Below are 22,974 nucleotides of genomic sequence, written 5' to 3'. Positions count from 1 at the left end.
GATTACGTTGTGACCACATTTCCATATGCAAGAAAGGTTATAATATTTAGATTGAAAACAAAGCTGATTGTGAATTAAAGGTAATATAAAACTATTATATAATATAGCAACAAAAATATAGGCACTGCCCGGATTCGAACCGGGGATCTCCTGTTTACTAGACAGGCGCTTTAAACAACTAAGCCACAGCGCCACTTACTGACCTAATTCTTTTACAATGATAGTTTATGAATGCTGTCTTCACTTGCAAAACTTAAACAAAGAGGTATAATGTATGTTTTACCTCCAAGCCAAAACGACTCAGGTCCGAAATGACCAATATTTCATACATCCACGCTCATATATTAAAGGAAGATGAAGCCATATTTATCCGAACTTTTTTGTCTGACCACCTCATCTGTACAGTACACCGTCTGGACTGCGTATTTTTACTATGAAGAAATTATTAAATGTCTTGATCCTGGATTTAGACACATTATCAGGTAAAACTCGGGAGCGTCCGCCGCTTCGGTTGTGTAAAATGGTAATGTCAACAAATGTTGCAGTGGCGGATCTAGGAATTTGAATTAGCAGGGACAGAGGGAAGGACTTTCATAGATGGGGGTCTAGGCTATCTGAGCCCACCATTTGTTGGGGCTGATGTAAGAAAATTTATGATTATGGCACCTAGATGCCCGAAAACGTCAATCTCAGGCTAAAATTTGAATACAATTTTTTTTTTTATCTCAATTTTAGGGGCCGACCGGATGGGCCCCCTTGAATCCTCCACAGTTTGGATAACTTACAAAAATAGATAGAGACCATTTTATATTTTACATGTGTAAACTGGACCAAGACACAAATTGCTATGTTATTTATCCCAAGGTACAAAACAAAACATAGGCCTAAATAAACTCACTTGTAATATTACAAACGTTTACTGAACGAATGATTCATATTTACAATATATATTGCACATATTATTAATACTTGTTTAATTTTTGCTTTATCTGTATGTCGATACCCGCTCGAAATCATTTAATGCAGTAGGATCTTTAAAATGACTAGACTTTATTGACTGGTTTAGTTGATTGACTTTTTTCAGAATCGAATCCATAGTATAACCAACAAATTTGAAGGAATGAAAAACTAAAAACAATCATAAAAGTAAGAAGTGAGACACACGTCACAATATTCACTTAATTAAACGTTGTCATTTGGCAAACAGGTTAGAATCTCGAAGTGTGTGTAAAAGAGAACATAGGGCTTACGTTCGCAAAACAAAACACAAGGCTTTTCCTCATTAACATAATGAGAAGTGATGTTAAATTACAACAAAAATAAACATAATTCAAAAAGTATATATTAAAAAATGCATTAAATACAATAACGAGAGTGATATTGAGAGATCTTACCATGACGCTCCCCAAAAATAAAATGAACATGAAAAACAATTTGTTACGTCAGTGAGACTTGAACTTATGGCTGCAATATACGGAGTTCTTACCATGACGCTAAAGAACTGTAATACCGATGTCAAGTAGGGCCGAATCATTTTTAAAACATAGACCCTCAAACTTGAGGGGTTTTTGGGTCCGCGCAAGGCGGACCCCAGAATCTTTAATATAAAAAACGGTGTCGTCAGCAAATTGACTTATTTGATTTGTATGTTATTATAGGATATGCCTTCTACTTTGTCTGTTTGACGAACTGCGTTACCAAGGAACTCCGTACAGAGTATGAACAAGTACGGCGATAGAGGGCATTCTTGGCGTAAACCACGACTAAGGCAAAAAAATTCCGAAGAAAACCCGTTGTTTATAACACAACTATAAATATCACTATAAAGTAATTTTATCCAATTTATAAAATTATTTTTGAATCCAAATTTTTCTAGTGCATAGTAAACAAAATCCCATTTTATTTTATCGAATGCCTTTTCGAAATCAACGAAAAAAAGCAAATTAGGAAGATTATTTTTTTCTGCATGTTCGATAATATCAAAAAGCAATTTTATATTCTCACCAATGTATCGTCCCTTAAGGAATCCTGTTTGATCAGTGTTAATAACTGATGGCGGTACTCTTTTAGCCGTGTCGCAATGGTCTTAGAAAGGATCTTGTAATCGACGTTTAGCAATGAGCACTATATCACTACAATCATAAATTCTTACCTAAATATATACCTGTTTCATAAAGAGTTGCACCAAATAGATTCAAATATTAATACACTCAAACGATCGACACAAATACATCTTTCTTATTGAAAAATGCTTTTTTACAACGTGTTCTAAGTTTCATTGCAGCGAAGAGGCAACGGCGGCGGAATGTTTTTGAAAGTGGGAACAATTTAGGAAGGTGGGGATTGGCCGGCTGGGTCCCCTTAAATCCGTACTTCAGCAGATGGAGATTCTATACCACCTCAGCCCCACCATCGTTGGGGCTGAGATAAGAAAATTTGTGATTATGGCACCTCTAGATGGCCGGAAATTACACTCTTAGACTTAAAATTTGAATATAATTTTTCTTATATCTCCATTAAAGAAAAATTGAACAATTTAGTCTCCCCTTGAACGCGCCAGAGATTTCCGAACAAAGTCGAAGTCGAGATTGTTTCCACGTCCTCAATGAATTATTTATTATGAGGGTTATCCTCAATTGATATGGGTTCCCCGACGAAAACTTTACTTTTCCGCCGATGGATAAAAATTATCCTTCTATGTAGCTCGGAAATAATATTCCAACTGTGGCGAGTCCAGGAAGTCGAAATAGAGGGGTTCCAGGGAGAGTCTTGCGTAAATAGAATGTCCACCCGCCTCAGCCCCACAACTGTTGGGGCTGAGGAAAGCCCCACAACTGTTGGGGCTGAGGAAAAATTATGATTATGGCACCTCTAGATGACCGGAAATGGCACTTTCAGATTAATAGTTGAATACAATTTTGCCTGTTTACTCCATTTGTTTTAATCATTTTGAAAAAAAATAGGATGGGGTCCCGTGCTGATTGGGTTCTCCTTGAATCTGCCACTGTTCAATATAACACTTGACATAGCCTATCATTTTGTTTCACAAATGATTAATTCCAATGTCAAGCGAGAGATTTTTTTATTCGAAATATTTTTTTTTTACTCTATACCGTTTTTACAACCTATAGCACATTAACTACAGTGTACTGTAAATTCTCAGTAGTTAATCTTTAGACAACTTCATTAAAAAAAATAGCCAAATTAAGTATCTTATTGTTTTCGTTAAATTAGAGTTTAAATGTGGTTATATTACGCTAGTTTGAACGTTTACTGTAAGCCTATCAGTTACACTTACTATACATCTTCGTGGTTAGCATAAAGAGAACTATAACGTCGCTCCATTAAGAGTACCTACCCCTCCCCCATATGCCTAAATACAGAATTCACGAATGCAGGCTATTTTCCTTCATGCTCTATATTTTATAATAATAATAATAATAATAATAATATTAATAATAATAATAGGTCAATTTATAAGGAGCAAATAAACAAGGTGTAAGCACGGAATAATAATAATAATAATAATAATAATAATAATAATAATAATAATAATAATAATAATAATAATAATAATAATAAAAATCCCAACCGTAATTGAAACCCAATTCTTGAAATCGAATACTGTTATTTTTCACTAAAGTATGCTAGGCCCCGCCGGGCACCATCCTGGTTCTTAGTCTTCTACTTATGTATTATTATATACTGCATACATATATTAATCTAGGCCTGTACCTGTTCCCATTGTTTTGGAGTCTAGGTTTTGGGACCGGAATACGGTTATGAAGATGTATGGAAGAAAAAGTACCAAAATAAAACTATGATCATTTAAAGAGAAATAATCCTAAACAGAACATATGTTTAGCGTTTTGGTTGATATCATCATCTATAATATTATAATTACGCTTATTTAAAAGCCTGAAATCATAACAGACAACCGAGGCCGCGGGCCTAACGTAAATGTCTCGGATTCAAAACCTACCGGTAAAAACTGTAAGAACATAGATGATCAAAGTTGTGCCAAGTGATATCAATCCATATTTCAGATTAATTGAAGGAAAAATAATGAATTTTACAGACTTTTTTCACTGGCAGTTGTCTTTTACTTTTAGAGCACTATTTTATTACTACGTAATTTGCATAACGTATTATTTATAAACCATGGCTTCGTGCGATGTCATTATTTATTAAGTAATCACACTCGACCTAAACGGTTTATGAATCAGGTTTCTGTCTCGTAATATTAATAGCTGGTGGATTTCTTTGTTGTTATTATTTTTTTCCCGACAATTTTGAATTTTTTAGCCCTAAAACATCCATCTTAAATGAAATTGTTAATAACCGATAGCACGTCACTAGGCTTAATCTGTACACTTCTTCATACGAAACAAGATCGTTTAACTTTGACAGGCCTGTGCGTGCTCCAATTCATTTTGAAATGCTTAAATATCACATTGGCTTCAATTATTGGCTAACATGAAGCAATAAAGTCTTGGACGTCATTACAAGTTAAAAGAAATTGTAAAATAGAATGACCTCTTCATCCGTTGATATTGATTAATGGTGTATCTATCAGTATGTAATATGAATTTATATATATAGTCATTATCTATATACTTTCATTTAACGTTGACCTATGATAACTAATTAATGGATTGAATTTGTTGTGTGTAACCAATATTTACTATTAGAATATATACTAAATAAGTCTATTGTTACTCTTAAATAAATATCAGTGGTTATCAACTTAGATCAAGTGGTTCATCATTCAAAGATGGGCGTTTTCACAAAAACAAAAATATGGAGGAACGTGTCGGGGAGTCAAATTAATCTTTTTTTCTACTATCCGATAGGGTTTAATCAATGATTTCATTACGGAAGAAAATTTTCAAAAGTGCGATTTAAATAGGTCGTATTTAGGCTACAACGAAGAGCAATAAGATCGAAGTCCATCATTATAAACACATTTGGCGGTTGATTCAAGTATACTACTAATCACATGTTAGACACTGAGAGGGATTTGAACAGGAGACATTCTGCTTATAGGACATCCGCTTTAACCAACCAAAACACAGTAGTAGCTAGTTTGAACATATTCCGCCATTAAATCGTTGCTATTACAAACTTCATCCGTAGTCAGCGTTTACCAATATGGGGAAGGGATTCTGGGCATGTTGCACTTCCAAACAACGAATGCTTAATTTTACAATATAATGCACTTATAGTTAATGTTAATTTTAAATCGTCGGTAATTTTTATTTTTATTTTTTTCGCATCAGAATTTTTTTTTAAATCAGAATTTATATAGCGCCTTTCACAATCCACAGATTTTACAAGCTAGTACGAGTATACAAGGCGCTGGCGTCATTAATTCCCTGGTCACTAGATACTGTCTGAACGCGCACGACCCATACATTCAATGCCATACCGTCCTACCAGGTACCCATTTATACTCCTGGGTAGAGAGGGGCAAAAGTAAGCAAAGTGCCTTGCCCAAGGATACAAGCAATGCGACGAGCGTCGGTCTCGAACTCCCGATCTCACGTCCAACGGAAGTCCAACACCTGACACGCTGCGCCACACGCTCCTACAAAATGTGTTGATTTTAAATGCGTCTGTATGATTCCATCCACCTTCAAAACTCTATAAGAGATTTATTTTCCGTATATATTCATTGTTATATAACAGTCGGAACTAGATTGACTGAAATCATATTATTTTAATCGTGATAACCGTTGATAGTACTTAATTGGTGCATAGGCCTATATTATTATTTAATTAATTTACTGATCCCAATATTACGGTGTATTGTGCTCATGATTGTATTTTTTTTTGTGCAAATAATGGTCTATTTTCTTTTAAATTATAGCAAATTTGATTTGCTTTCCAATTTAATTGGAATTGTTCCGCTTGTGAATATTTATATTTGGGGTGTGTGATTATAATGCTACACAAAGGGTCGTAGTTCCATAACCAAATATGGTGAGTTAAGTCAGGGTAGGGAAATAATCATTATAAAATGACAAAAGAGGGAAAACGCTGAATAATTATAGTTATTCTGGTATTACAATCTGGAAAATCCCAACCTGGTCCTTTATAACAAATTAATGACGCTGAACCATAAATGTATATATATAGGCCTATTGGAAAAACGCAGCGTTACACAAACACTTCGTTTGGATTATTTGCGACGTAAACATGGCTACCAGTGTGGATTGGTCTGAACTTACAGAGGGCATGGTAATAAACTTCGGGGAAAAAGGACTGGGTGAGATTTATGTTATGAACCTAACCGACACCGCTCAGCATAGCCCAAAAAGTGCATCTTGGCGTCAAGATTGGGAGAAGGCAACAGAAAGTTCATTCGGAGAATGTTCTTTTTATGGATGTACTGACCCTGCCACTGACGGAGCCCACGTCAAAGTCCAAGGTTGTACACGATGGTCTTATTACTTCATCATTCCACTTTGTCAAAAACATAATAAGTGTAAGGAAGGAAGAGAAGATTGGTTCAGAATAGTCAGAGATACAACTGCTCTTGTAGTCAAAAAGCCATAAAGCAGCATAAGGGGAAATACACACGCAGAAGAGTTTAATAAAATATCGCTGGTTAAGAATAGAGTTTAGAATTGACTTATAATACTAGAGCATTTTATTGGTAAATAATTGGATCTTTAGACTGTTTTGAATTTTTATTCCCCTCCATCGAACATTCCTGGATGAAATTGATAATATCAGACGGAAGTAGACGGAAGTCATAGGCAATAGCTATTTCAACTTGCGAATATTTTGTTCAAGCAGATCGTCAAATGTTTCTGAGAATATGGAATGTCTTTTAAGATCTTCATTATATAGTCAGCTGGAAAAAAAAAAATCAGCATACCGCTAACTTCGTTGTTTTTTAATTATTGTGGTTTTTTTTTTTGAGCTCTCGTCTAGCTCAATATAGAATGAACATAGAAGCTAAATCATAAAGCAATACATTCATGAAAAGCAAAAACAGTCATAAAGAGAAATACTCAGAACAATCACACGGAACATCGACTGAAATATAGTCGACACAATGTTGGCTACTATGAAGCAGTATGTACTTAAATGGACGTCATCACAAGTTCCAAGACTACGAAACAGAATAAAATTCTACCTTCCTTCTGAACCTTCTGAATTTTTAGTTAACAGGCGAATACGTCCCCATATCGCTAACTTAGTGCTTACTTTGAGCTATCGTCAGCTGCAACAAGAATACTGTATATTGAAACTACCATGTAATGATTGAAATAAGTTATGTAATCCAACGGTAGATTACTAATTAATTGATTGAAGGTTGTTGCATGATAAATTATGTTTACCTTATATTATCTTTGAAACGAAAGGAGTTTAGATTTTCATTGTATAGTGTTTTAGAAGTGGGATACTCGCGAAAACATTATGTAAGTTTGATGGATCTGGCAAAAACTGGGGGAGGGAGTGTAACATAAACAATTGTGGCCAAATCCATCAAAATGCGTGAGTCTATTAAGAAACCTGTAACATTACTGTAAACATTATTATCTTCGCCAGGAGATGTATGTTTTCAGTCGTGTAATACCTATATGATGAATATTTAAATTAGTGCACTTATAGTAAAGGTGTAACTTCACTTTTTTCGGAACTTATTGGGAATAGGCCTAATGCATTTTTACATTTAAACATGTGACGCTAAGAAACATCGACTATTTGCATAATATTTCCATTTCAACACCAATACTTGGCATGTTGGTTTTTTTATTTTGTCAACTATAAAAGTAAAATGTTTGCGTGTGTTTAACCAGAAGAAGAAAGGAATTGGCAGGTACACAACTAATACAATAAAAGGCCTACACGTTTCTAGTTAACCGATTTTTTTTTAATTTTTTTTTTTAGGTGGTGGTTGGAAAGTATGTACGTGGGTTGTCCTATTTTTTACAGTTTTAGTTGTTAAAAATCAGAATGTTTCAATACTATATGTTGCTTGGATTCTGTGTTCAAAAACATAACATGTGTAATAACAAGCTATAGGCTGAAAATGGATTTTGGTGAAATCATTTCGGATTACAAAATCTTAAAATGGCCACTCAAAACTAGGTTCCCCAAAAACGTATACAAAAAGTGGAAATAGTGGCCCTCTTTGAAATAGAAAAGAAAGTGTTTTGGCGAGTTATTGTGCGTTTTTGAAGCGGAGTGGAGCAAAGTGAGGTGGTGTGGTGGTGGTTGTAAATTAGGAACATAACATTTTGAGAGGTTTATTTATTAGTTTTACATTGGGTTATCGTTATTTTCGTATAGAGTATGCCTATGTTTTGGCCTATAATATTGAATAGCTATCTCAATGACACATATATGTATAACACTAATGATAATATGACTGATGTGCAGTCATAGTTTATATTCTTTCATCGTTTACATATTATGCCGAAGCCTACTATTTTTCTTGAATTTCTAACCGTAATCATAGTTAAAATATGTCTAATGAAAATTAGTAAATAAATATATCACTGGTGAAGCTATACTGGTTTAGTTCTGTTATTCTCAGTTTTTGCAAACCTATATATGCTTTTTGGTTATTTTAATTGTTTTTGTTTTTACAGAAACCTGAGTACAACATCATTTTACACATCCATGTACTGTTCGTGTACACATCAGTAGAATGTATCACGCGACATTTATTCTTTTCTTTTCTTTTGCTTATTTCACAATATGCCCTTTTGTAGAAACTATGTACCCAGCTCCCAACACATAAGGAGAGCACATAACACTCATAAACAATATGGCCGTGCAGGGTTGTGCTTCCATTGTGTGTGTTTCAGTGTGTGTGTGTGTGTGTGTGCATGGTGGCGGGGTTTACATAGTTGGACAAAATGAGAACATGGGGAGGAACCAATTGGACCGCAGATTCGATTTTTCATTACTACGTTTGAAAGACATAATTTTGAGACATTTTCTTTTGAATAATTTAGGCCTGCTTGCACATATACTGTTAATAGTTTGGTGTGATTTGTAGCATAGGATCATCACCATCGTTTGATCTTTGGCTGATAAACAATGTATCAATTTGTCGATTATAATGTTGCATCTCTCATCTCTCTAGGCCATGTGAACCAACGTCTCTCTCACCATCGCCATAATACATAGGAAAAACATCTAACATGAGAAAACTATATAAGTAGTTATATATATAGTTGCCTCGATTCAACGAAATTCGGAAAATCCAGTTTTCTGTAATTTTCGCTTTTGAATGTGTTATGGAATGTGTTATGACAATGCTACACAAAGGACCGTGGTTCCATAACCAAATATGGTTAGGTAATTCACGGCGGAGAAAAACATATTTTATAACTATAAGAGAGAAAAATCGCTGAAGCATTAAGTTATTTTTACCTTGAACAACCTGGAAAATCCCAACCGTAATTGAAACCCAATTCTTGAAATCGAATACTGTTATTTTTCACTAAAGTATGCTAGGCCCCGCCGGGCACCATCCTGGTTCTTAGTCTTCTACTTATGTATTATTATATACTGCATACATATATTAATCTAGGCCTATACCTGTTCCCATTGTTTTGGAGTCTAGGTTTTGGGACCGGAATACGGTCATGAAGATGTATGGAAGAAAAAGTACCAAAATAAAACTATGATCATTTAAAGAGAAATAATCCTAAACAGAACATATGTTTAGCGTTTTGGTTGATATCATCATCTGTAATATTATAATTACGCTTATTTAAAAGCCTGAAATCATAACAGACAACTGAGGCCGCGGGCCTAACGTAAATGTCTCGGATTCAAAACCTACCGCTAAAAACTGTAAGAACATAGATGATCAAAGTTGTGCGAAGTGATATCAATCCATATTTCAGATTAATTGAAGGAAAAATAATGAATTTTACAGACTTTTTTCACTGGCAGTTGACTTTTACTTTTAGAGCACTATTCTATTACTACGTAATTTGCATAACGTATTATTTATAAACCATGGCTTCGTGCGATGTCATTATTTATTAAGTAATCACACTCGACCTAAACGGTTTATGAATCAGGTTTCTGTCTCGTAGTATTAATAGCTGGTGGATTTCATTGTTGTTATTATTTTTTTCCCGACAATTTTGAATTTTTTAGCCCTGAACATCCATCTTCAATGAAATTGTTAATAACCGATGGCACGTCACTAGGCTTAATCTGTACACTTCTTCATACGAAACAAGATCGTTTAACTTTGACAGGCCTGTGCGTGCTCCAATTCATTTTGAAATGCTTACATATCACATTGACTTCAATTATTAGATACATGAAGCAGTGCAGACTTGGACATCATCACAAGTTATAAGAAATTATAAAATAGAATGACCTCTTCATCTGTTGATATTGATTAATAGTGTATCTATCAGTACTGTAATATGAATTTATATTATATAGTCATTATCTATCTTCTTTCATTTAACGTTGACCTATGATAACTAATTAATGGATTGAATTTGTTGTGTGTAACCAATATTTACTATTAGAGTATAGGCCTATACTAAATAAGTCTATTGTTACTCTTAAATGAATATCAGTGGTTATCATCTTAGATGAAGGGGTTCATCATTGAAAGATGGTCATTTTCGCAAAACGAAATCGAGGGACGTGTCGGGAACATCAAATTAATCTTCTTTTTTTTTCTCTTATCCGATAGGATTTAATCAATGATTTAATTACTGAAGATTGAAGAAATGGTATAATATAATTATTTTTTTTATTATGTTCCTTACTGTATACGTATAGGACTCTTTGTACTCTACTTTTTAATAAAATTAATTTAATAGCACAGGTCTATTTAAATCGCTATGTTATATATCTCCACCCCAGATGTAAACAAAATACTTGGCTAAGCCAGTATATTTTATGTGAAACTTCGAGAGATGCTGTTGTAGATAGTTTTGGCATATTATTTGCATACATATGTCGGTATAGTTTTAGTGCAGAATAAGTATCATCACCGTTGACTTCACCAACACCACAGTCATTATCATCATTCAACATCATCATCATTAATATATTATTATCATCAATAGCAACATCATCTGCTTCATCATCATCGTTGTTTTTATCATCATTATTATCATCAACATCTTCTTATTCACCATCAACAACCATTATAATAATATTAACAAAACATTCTGGATGCGAGTTATACAACATACATAATATAACTGAACTCACAAATATACACATGCATGTTGGTAACATTATTATTTTTACATTACCTGTATTTCACTTAACAATAAATTATTTGGGGATTATATTTATACTAATAATAATAAAAACTAAATAAATTTATTAATATATCATTTTAATTTCAATTATAGTTGATAACACTTTGTAAATGTATTGCGTAATATCGTTGTACTACTCGGCTCTTGTACATTTACATAAATATTGTTCAAAAGTCAATTAAAGATTTGGTTAGCAAATAATCTGTAGAATAAATAATTATATAATCGTATACGTAATCTAAAACATAATAAATGCATCGACAGTTAACAATCGGCAAATATTGCGTTAGGCATATTCTACTGCATTCAGTATGTGAGTTAGTATGCTTCCGCTGAATTATATTGGACTGTAATATCATTAAAAAAAATTCAACAAAACACATAACATATATCAAAATTAAGTTAAACTTTCTACTTCGGTGCATGAATATAACGTAATTTTGGTTTTTTTCGAGATTTACATATTAACATTTGAGAATGTACTGAATATAAAAGCTTAAATATTTTACATTTTAATCAGCAATCTATCAGAAATACGGAGATTGGTTATAATGTAAAGCCTTCTGAACCCCAGCAATACCGGTACTAAAAATGGGATCCAACAGGCAGTGAATATTCCATTTTGATTTAGTGTAGATGTTTTTTACATATATTTTTTGTATTTGAATTCTTTTTATTTTGTATGATTCATATGTTACATTTTCCACAGAAAGATAAATGAATGCCAGAACTGATATTTTATGGGTTTCATATTACTTTCTATACAAAACAGATATCATAAATCATCTATTATCCGACCGTGTGCATTGAACATTTGATAACGACGATAATGTCTCCAAATTCCCAACCGTAAATTAGGCTACGGGCCTCGCTTGACACTTCACATCAAAGGGCCTGTTAATTAATCTTGCACAGCTTCTTATCATCATCATCATCATCTGGATCCGCACTTGGCATGTATTTAAGAGAAGTGCTTAAAAAAGGTATATTTACAGTATATTTATTTATAGAAAATAATGTTGCATACTATAACTATCAGGAATAAATATACAGATAAAGGCATGTTTTTTTGTCTTGGCTTGGTAATTTAGTGAAGAAGTACGGTATGTCCTAGGCAAGTGTATGGAACCTTTAGTCTGATTTTCTGCAAAAGCTCACTATGTGTAGTAATTGACCTACTTGATTTGGATAAAAGGTAAGCACACTAGACACTAAATTTCAACTGAATGCATCCTAGTTTCTTAATCAGTCATTATAAATTTTAGGCTACACTAAAGAGAAAAAAAATAATGTAAACTATCATACGGTTCTTGAGTTATGTCAACGAGAGAGTATGTTGAGTCTAAACATACAGGTGGAATTTAGCCCTTTTTTCCTATTCAAAACCTAATTAACTTGTGGTCTGTCAAAAAGTTGTTCATATTGAAAACTGACCAAACGTAGTGGCTACGGCCCTGACAAAATAACATATCCAAAACAAGTCTATGTTTTATTAGGCCTGTATTGAAAAAATGCAAACTTTTCACAAAATTCGGTCAAATAATAGTTTGGCCGTCACTTTTCAAACGTTACGGCCACTGAGGCGAATTTTTATACGGCCATATTTGAGGAATCTGGCCGTCAAAAAGGCCAAATGGCAACCCTGCTTCGTGTTCCTGTCGAGATTTCCGAAAGAAACCGAGTGGATCGCAAACTTGACTTATTAGGTAATGTTGTTACCATATTAGGTAATTCTTGGAGGTCTCTAAATATATTTTATTTTATCTTTTTTCAGAACAAGCTTATATTATGTTTCAATTGGCCAATCGACGCGAAAACGTGTCACGCATTTGAACGACCGAGGGCGCTAGTCAAACGCTAACCCGTAAGTAGGTGAAAATCAGCCGAATAACGGTCAAATCGCGAAGTGGCTTTCCCGAACCCGAACCCGTAGGCAGGATTTTCGATGGGGAGTGCGTTTTGCAACCGAAGTGGACCTTACGATGGGCGACTGCCTAGGGATCCTCGGGAGGGTGGGGCGAATCTTCTGAAAGCTCTGACAAATTATCATTTTGAGAGCCTTTTTTAATGGATTTCTAAAATCCATAATTTGTAATATCCTATTTCCTACCTCAAAATGGCAGGAAATGGCATTCTCAGACAAACTTTAATTATGATTTTTCTTTTTTCTCCATTTCTTTTATAATTTTAGGGGGCTCTTGCCCCTTGAATCCACCACTGTGGAATTGTAATTTTTCATGTTCTTTACATCTGTAGGCCTACAGATGAAATGGATCAATCTGCAATCACTGGAGCTGATTCGTAACACATTATTAAAAATCGACGGGTAGGGCCTAGAAGAGCGGGCCAAAAAATGTAAAGCATACTATAGCATTTCGCGATAATCAGGAACGATTTTAGTGAATTAAACACATAATTCATGAATATTTCATGAAATTTTCACTAATTTGGGTGTTTTGGGGACCTGAAAAAGTAACGTTATTATGTCCTGTACATCTGCAGGTCTATAGATAACATTCTTCATATTATATAAATCAATCTGCAATCACCGAAGACGATCAATTTCTAACAAATTTCATATCACATTATTAAAAATCAACGGTTAGATAAGCTGGCAAATATATATTGCAATGCATGCTATAGCATTTTATGATAATTAGGAACGATTTTGTGAAAACATAGGTTTTAAAAAGTGGACCTTTTTGAATTTGGGGGGGGGGTGCGTTCGCACCCTCTGCACCCCCCCCCCCTTACGGGCCTGCTTTCCCACTGACGTGATGCGATAGCGACATGGCGAGGATGAAGAGTGTTGAACACCACAGACTTAGCTCTCCTTTTATTGTAATTCTGAAATACATAGGCCTATTTTGAATTGAATAATGATTAGGCTATAATTACAAAACAATACTGTATACAGTTAGGTCTCGGTCTAGGCCGTAATATTAGGAATGTATCTCAGTCACGCATACCAAAATATAAATACTTATAAGTTGTAGGCCTACGAAATGTATTTAGGCCTACTTGACGTATGCAGTAAAGTACAGTATTAATAAGCACAGTAATATAGGTCTAATAATTATCATGACAATGACAATAATTAAATAATACCAATGGTGGCGATAATGATGATGATGACCAATATTATCAGTATTAACATTGCTAATATAAGATAATGGGACTTGTTTTTTAAGGCATCAACATAACTTAAAAAATACAAACAATGTGTGATAATTTTTACAATTAATTATAGTGTTACCATGTTACTTACTGTGATCTTTTTTAACCATACCGTGTGTTTCTTCTTGATTTCGGATACATTATCCGTGAAGTGGAATTTAACCTAAAACACACACACATATATATATATATATATATATATATATATATATATATATATATATATATATATATAATGAAATAAGTTGCTTCATAGGCAGATTCATAGATTCATATAAAATATAAATCAAACAATTTATGTATCTGCCTCAGAATAAAATATTTATACGAGTACTGCCGTACTATTATCAGTAGTATTCCTGTATTATATTCTTATTTTGGGGTGTAGGTTTATAATACTCCGATGGCATTTTGCGTCAGGATAAATGATACGAAAAGATGTTTGCCCTACCTGACGTGGTATAGTATTGAATGCTCAGTACATTCCCAAATAAAGTTGCGAAAAAAAACCCAGAATCACTTGCGAGATTGTTTTTGCAAGTATTTAAGAATGTACTGAGCATTCAGTACATATACCGCGTCAGGTAGGGCAACATCATTTCGTAGGTTTATAAACTTGTGCATTTACGTCAAGTGAAACACAGTTTTTATGTTGGTGCACATACAATGTACGCGTGAGTGCAAACAAAGGCCGTAACAATGTTTATAATTTTGTAGATAATAGCCTAATTATTATTTATTTTAGACATGTTCTGTTATAATAAAAATTTAAAAAAAGGGTACAAGTCCGTGGGCGTTCAACCATACTCTTCATTATAAGAAAACAGTAAGACTCGGTGTTGCATGATGCATGGTAGGCCTACTCAAGCCTTGAATATATCGCTTAACACTGGACGACGTGCAAACAGCGGCAGGAAACTCTATAAACGCATCAATGAGGCGTTAGTTTACGTTGAATCAATAGCATCACCAATCTCACTGCCTCAAACGTCCAGGAAAAAAAAAATGGCGCGCCGCTCCTTGACGGTAGTCTCTTCTTTCTCGGTCTCAGTCCGCCTCATGCATAATGTAAACGATTAGCTGTAATGAATATTTATAATCACCAAAAACTTCTCGGCAAACTGCAAATTTTCTATATAAGTGCGGTGCCAGCGGTTTTAGTCTAGCTGGTTAGTATTATGTTCCTTAAAAGATTCGCCGTGTACCATTGATGAGAATTAAGGTGAGAGAAATGGGTAAAAAAGAGGAAGAGGAATTAGTCCTAGGCCTAGGTGACGTCAATGTAGGCCTAGTAGTATATTCAGAGTTAGAGGTAGTGCATGCCAAACCTAGAAAAACCTACGGTACGAGAAAGAGACCACATCTAGGCCTAAATAAACTTGTCAAGCGAAAGCGTCCGCGAGCGTCACGCGGCAAGCGAAGCGAATCGCGCAAAGTTCACAAGAGTTGACTTTCGGTAAAGAACGTCTCGCTTCCAATGATTCGCTTACCTGTTCCCACACTGCTGACCGCGCGCGAAAACTCGAAATGGCGGGTGGCAACAGAGAAGTAATAATGAAACTGATTTTGTTACCGCATTGATAGATGGAGGAAAAGGGCCGTGCGATGAAATTAGATAAAATCCTCAGGATTAACATCCCAGAACTCCATAATGAATCAAAAGAGTGAATGAACAGTTTTTTTTTAGTTCATATATACTCAAGGCCTAGAGCTAGGCCTCCTAAGGGTAGATAGAGGCCTAGCCTAGCCTACCCTACTGTAGGTCTCAGGTAGTATCAGCAGGGTATCAGAGGCCTAGGCTGGACAGGCCTAATACTGGTAGAAAGAGGAGATAACTCAACTCTGCAAATCCTTTACCACGCAATGTCACAATTTCTTTGCTCCCAATTGTCACAGACCCAAACAAAGGTAGCCTACTGTTCCGCAGAATTGCATGAAACGGACTCGTCGGTCATCGTGCGCACATCTGCATTTTGATAATGACTTTATTGTTGACCTTTAACATAAATTGAATCTAAGCCTTAAGCCGGTTTTCCACTAGGCGAATTTATTCGCGCGAATCAAGGCGTCGGTTCGCTTCCTGAGCTCTGATTGGTTGCGCATTTCTTCGCTTCGCCAAACTCCGATAGAAATGTGAACGCGCATGAACCAACGCTTTCGATTCGCGGGAATAAATTCGCCTAGTGGAAAACCGGCTTTACGATAGGTCTATCGGCCGCGAATTCGAAAAAGTTTTTCGTGGATCAACTCTTGTGAATTCGCAGGCAAAGCTTTCGCGACTACCGCGCGCACCGCGTCAAAGTTCGAATATTGGGCTTTCGCGTGCTCGACTACAAATTCGTTTGCATGTTCACATTGGAAACGCCAGTCGTGTCTTCGATTCAGCAGCGCGCGTCACATTTCGACGCAAAAATCGCTTGATCGCGTTCAGTGGGAACCCGCCTTAAGCTAGGTCTAGATTTGTTGCTGGACATCAAGACGCAAGCAGGTTAACTTATTATTATATATTACATACAATAACAATACTAATTAGGGCCTAGGGCCTTTATTTCTAGATTTAAATAATTATTATTAATAATATTATTATTATCATTATTAAAATGAGGCTCAGAATTATTAAAGTTTTAAATTTAAAAAAAAAATTGAAAAGTTATAACAATTTTAAACAGACCCTGGAGAGTGTGTATTCCTCTAAACAAGAGTTGGTTAGTACCCAAATAATCCAAATATTATTGTTGCACATGTTATGTGTTGGCATAATAAATGTATTGTATATAAATCTGTGCTGCAGTGCATGTCACAGTTTCATTACACATGTTTTGAATTTAGAAAATGTATGTCAATACTGTGACAATGTGTCTGTATGTGGTACATACATTAAAATAAATGAAAAAAAATAACCAAAAGCTAAGGAGGGAAGGATTAACAAAATTTGAATCAATTCACAAGCTTGGCAATACCATCACTATCCAGTCCCAGTACTCCAGTTTAAATTAATAATTTTAATGTCTTAAAAAAAAAAATTTTAATTTAAAACTTTAATTATTCTGAGCCTCATTTTAATAATGATAATAATATTAATTTATTATTATTATTATTAAAATTATTATTATTATTATTATTATTATTATTATTATTATTATTATTATTATTCAAAAGTGCAAAATATGCCTTAGGTCTAGCTAGAGTTAAATTAAAATGGTATGGGCCTAGTTGTAGAAGTATAGCTTGCCTAGGCCTAGCCCTAAGGTCTAGGGGTACTAGGCCTAGTGACTTTATTTTCTAGAGAATAAGCTAAAATAGGCCTAGGCCCCACTGCCAAATTTATACTGTAATTTAAGCCTAGAAATAAATTATTGTGCACTAATTATTATTGTATATTAATGTTAACCTTCTTTTGCATATTTGCGTCTTGATGTCCAGCAACAAATCTAGATGTACAATGTCACTTTCTCGTAGGCTTTTATATTGCAGCTATATAATGGCATGCACTACCTCATGGTACTACACTAGGCCTAGGGTAGGCCTAATTCCTCTTCCTCTTTTTCACTCTCTCTTTCACATCCAAATCTTTCTCATCGATGGTATTTCTACACAGCGGATCTTTTCAGGAACAAAATAAGGCCCCACTATTATAGGCCTATACACTGGCAACGCACTTGCCCCTAAATAGAAAATTTGCAGTTACCGAGAAGTTTTAGTTGATTATAAATACTCATGACCGAACTCAGTGTAGTGTGACGGCTAATGAGTTAACACTTATATTATGCATGAGGCGACTGAGACCGTGGAATAAGAGGCTACCCTTCTTGACGCAGGGTTCCCGGAACGCCGCCCTCAGCGCCGTGTGCGAAGCACAACTTAGAGTCAAAAGTGAAATTTCGATATGGTTTCGTAGTCAGATTTGCGAGAAAAACTTCAGCTACCCGTATTTCTCGACTGAGACGTCAGTAAGAGCTGTAATTTGTACGGCAAGGAGATTCTGCTACCCTTAATTCGTATTAATGGAATTTACGCCCACAAACCTTTTAGCTATTATATTTTGGTTATAATAGAAAATTTTTATTTTTTGGTGACGTCACACTCACGATATAGTTAGCATGCATACGTCATAAGCTAGATTACGTCACCTTTTCCTGGTAAGGCAAGCTTTCCCGGCGTGCTTTTTTCATTGATAAACAAACACCACTGCTATGCACATGGATGCCTTGTCTAGCAAGGACTACAAGAGCCGCATTGTATATTTCTTTTGAAAGTGTAGGCCTACTTTCTATCACATATAATTGCACTGTCTACTTAGGCCTAGGCCTAGTCGGCCTAGTCTTATTATGCCTCATCGTCCCCCGCTACACAGTACATCAGTAGGCTAGCCCTTCCCCCCCCCCCGCCTCCCACGCTACAGTACAGACGTTTGCTAGGCAACAGAACGTGATTGTGCCTTCCTTCCCATGTGTTCATGTGGCATTTGCATATTGTTAGCTAACCAGTTGTGTGTATTCCTTTGTGAAAATGAGTACCGCGGCGTACTCATTTTCACAAAGCATTTACATCCCCTCTTGGAAAGAGGGAACTTCGAAATATTGTTTCCATATCTTCGCTAATTAATCACCGTAATTTAGCTTACACTTATGCATGGAGGGAGCACTTCAAATGTACAATATTCATTTCACTACCTGACAAACCACTGACCTTTTCATGCATTACATAAATGCATTACATAAATAGTTTCATCTTGCTGACGTACTCCAACATCACTGGCGCATAATAACAACCAACTGACTGCAGACCATTTCCGGTCATACATTACTCTCCATAACGCAGCACCCCCTAGTTCCGTGAACTCTGGGTATCTGTTCGTTATTACATTATATTGAATCCGCGTGTTCACTCTTAAAGCTTTTGGAAGTATGCAGTATTGTTAAGCTCACATTATAAACAAATAAATCCATACCTCCTTCTCTGCATGTTTTTCTGTGTTATTTTGAATCGAAAAAAAACCAAATATATTGCCGAGTGTCTTGTATCACATTGCTCCACTAACATGTATTGTAAAGCCCAGTCCTCTCTATCAAATTCTATGTGATGAGCCCATATATTATGGGCTTTGTCATTGTATTTTTACTCATTACGTCATATCTTTAAATAGATTCGTTGTGACCACCATTTTCATATGCAAGAAAGCTTATAATATTTAGATTGAAAACAAAGCTGATTGTGAATTAAAGGTAATATAAAACTATTATATAATATAGCAACAAATATATAGGCACTGCCCGGATTCGAACTGGAGATCTCCTGTTTACTAGACAGGCGCTTTAACCAACTAAGCCACAGCGCCACTTTCTGACCTTATACTTTTACAATTATAGTTTATGAATGCTGTCTTCACTTGCAAAACTTAAACAAAGAGGTATAATGTATGTTTTACCTCCAAGCCAAAACGACTCAGGGCCGAAATGACCAATATTTCATACATCCACGCTCATATTAAAGGAAGATGAAGCCATATTTATCCGAACTTTTTTGTCTGACCACCTCATCTGTACAGTACACCGTCTAGACTGCGTATTTTTACTATGAAGAAATATATATTAAGTGTCTTGATCCTGGATTTAGACACATTATCAGGTAAAACTCGGGAGCGTCCGCCGCTTCGGTTGTGTAAAATGTCAATGTCAACAAATTTTGCAGTGGCGGATCCATGAATTTGAATTAGCGGGGACAGAGGGAAGGACTTTCATAGGTGGGGGTCTAGGCTACCTGAGCCCCACCATTGTTGGGGCTGATGTAAGAAAATTTATGATTATGGCACCTAGATGCCCGAAAACGTCAATCTCAGACTAAAATTTGAATACAATTTTCTTTTTTATCTCAATTTTAGGGGCCGACCGGCTGGGCTCCCTTGAATCCTCCATTGTTTGGATAACTTACAAAAATAGATAAAAACCATTTTATATGATACAGGTGTAAACTGGACAAAAAGACAAATTTTTATGTTATTTATGTGTGAGGCACACGTCACAATATTCACTTAATTAAACATTGTCATTTGGCATACAGGTTAGAATCTCGAAGTGTGTGTAAAAGAGGTTTTATGTTTCCAAAACAAAACATAAGGCTTTTCCTCATTAACATAATGAGAAGTGATGTTAAAATTACAACAAAAATAAACATAATTCAAAAAGTATATATTAAAAAGTACATTAAATACAATAACGGGAGTGATATTGAGAGATCTTACCATGACGCTTAAGAACCCCAAAAATAAAATGAACATGAAAAACCAATTTTTGACGTCAGTGAGACTCGAACTTATGGCTGCAATATACGGAGTTCTTACCATGACGCTACAGAACTGTAATACCGATATCAAGTAGGGCCGAGTCATTTTTAAAATATAGACCCTCAAACTTGAGGGGTTTTTGGGTCCGCGCAAGGCGGACCTCAGAACCTCACTGCTGTTCTTGTTCTTGTTGTTACCAGAATTTTAACAGCCGTGCAGGAATTGTTGTACACATAAAATAAAGGTTATTTCCAACAAACGTTCATGGCCTTTTTTTTAAAGTTTGACCCCATGGTTTCCCCTACACCTACAAAGCAAAACAGGGGATTCAACAAGGACTGTACATTACTGCAATTACCATTAATAGGGCACGTCGCATGGGTGGTGCGGTCGGTTAAGGATTGTGTTCTAAAGAACCAAAAGTCGTGAATTTAAATCGCATCGTGGTATTCAATTCTTATTTATTTTATTATTATTATTATTATTATTATTATTATTATTATTATTATTATTATTATTATTTTAAGACGTTTTATTTCTTCAATTTTAAAACATTTTTAATTGTGTACAAATAAACGTTCTAATTATATTAGCTCTTCCCAATGTTGCTTTCAGCCAGCTTTCAATATCTTAGAATGTTCATTGATACCCAATAAATAAAGAGATAAATAAACGTTATACTCTGTATGGCGGTAACCTCAGTTTAACGCACTTATCCGTGAGCTGTCGTTCTTGTTTTTTATAACGGTCGATGTGCAATTTAGATCAAATTAGGCCTATTAGATGGTTCGTAGGTAGTGTGAAAGACCACAACTGGGTCGAAAACCCCACTGTCTGTGTATTTAACATAAAATTAATAGTCTGGACATGGCCTGGACAGGGCTAAAACGAAAATGACTTCAATAAATAAAAAATAGAAAGATTATTATTTCTTATTATTATTATTATTATTATTATTATTGTTATTTATTTATTTTTTTTTTCGATTTCAAATTATATTAGGCCCATGTCATATGTGAATGTCATTCATGTATTATTATTTTTATTATTAGGTAGCTTTTGCACTTTTGGCACATTTTTGGCATTTCAGTCTTATTTTACATTTTTTTCATTCTTAGGAATGTCTAAATTCATTTAAACTAGCAATTCCGTATTATATTTGTAAATCTTTATAACATTATACAAAAATTAGATTTTTCGGAAATGGAGCTTTAACGAATATTGTGTGGAGAGCACCGCCATGCGTCTCCGCAAAGACAAATGTAAAGACCGAGAGTGATCTATAGAGGCGCTTTACGCTCTTTATTCGATTTGCATTATTACTAATTAGTTGGTATTACACAGTGTGGAAAACGCAACGTTACAAACACTTCATTTGGGTTCTTTGCGACACAAACAAGGATAATGGAATGGCCTATTGTAGCACTTAAACATAACATGGTGATAAACTTCGCTCAGTTAGGACTTGACGAGCCTTATGCAAAGATCGTATCCGATACCGGTACTGCTCAGCAGACACCAAACCATTATTGGCGTCAAGAATGGGAGAATGAAACAGGAAAATCATTTACAACGTGTTCTAAGTTTCATTGCAGCAAAGATGCAACGGACGGAACCCATGTTTGTGTCCGAGGTTACACACAATTACTTTTCAACTTTATAATCCCACTTTGTGAAGACCATAATAACTTTGAGGAAGGAAAAAGAAATTGGTTCAGAATAGTTAAAGACACAACAGCTCTTGTAGTTAGCAGACCAAGAGCTTAAGAAAAACAAGGAACTTTTACACGGAGAATTAAGCTTCAAAATCTCGCTGGCCAAGAATTAAGTTTGAATTTGACTAAAATGAATCAGATTTCTGTCTCGTAGTACTAATAGCTGGTGGATTTCTTTATTTATTTTTTTTGTCTTTCGACAATTTTGATTTTCTTAGCCCTGAACATACACCTTCAATAAAATTGTTAATAAACGTGACACGCCACTAGGCTTAATATGTACACTTCTTCATACGAATCAATATCGTTTAATTTAAACATGCTGAAAAATAACATTAAAAGTAATCGACACATTATTGGCTAACATGAAGCAGTGCGGAAGAAACTACAAAACAGAATGTCGACGCAACTTTTGAATATAATATTTCTATCTCTTCATCCGATAATATTCATTAATGGTGTAAGACTATTAATACTATAATATGTAATTATATATAGTCATTATCTATATACATCTAACTTTGACCTA

General features: G+C 35.0%; 2 non-coding genes across 2 annotated transcripts; both read right to left on the bottom strand.

Annotated features, from left to right (window-relative positions):
• Nucleotides 1–119: 119 nt before the first annotated feature.
• On the bottom strand, nt 120–193 carry Trnat-agu. Its single transcript has one exon. It is a non-coding gene; the product is annotated as a tRNA-Thr (tRNA).
• Nucleotides 194–19,711: 19,518 nt separating this feature from the next.
• On the bottom strand, nt 19,712–19,785 carry Trnat-agu. The gene has a single exon. It is a non-coding gene; the product is annotated as a tRNA-Thr (tRNA).
• Nucleotides 19,786–22,974: the final 3,189 nt, after the last annotated feature.

This window comes from Anneissia japonica, unplaced genomic scaffold (assembly GCF_011630105.1).
Source record: "Anneissia japonica isolate Jap-2015-1 unplaced genomic scaffold, ASM1163010v1 scaffold18135_len23227_cov135, whole genome shotgun sequence".
NCBI lineage: Eukaryota > Metazoa > Echinodermata > Crinoidea > Comatulida > Comatulidae > Anneissia > Anneissia japonica.
Note: the sequence above shows the minus strand (reverse complement) of the source record. Positions and strands in the feature narration are given on the sequence as shown.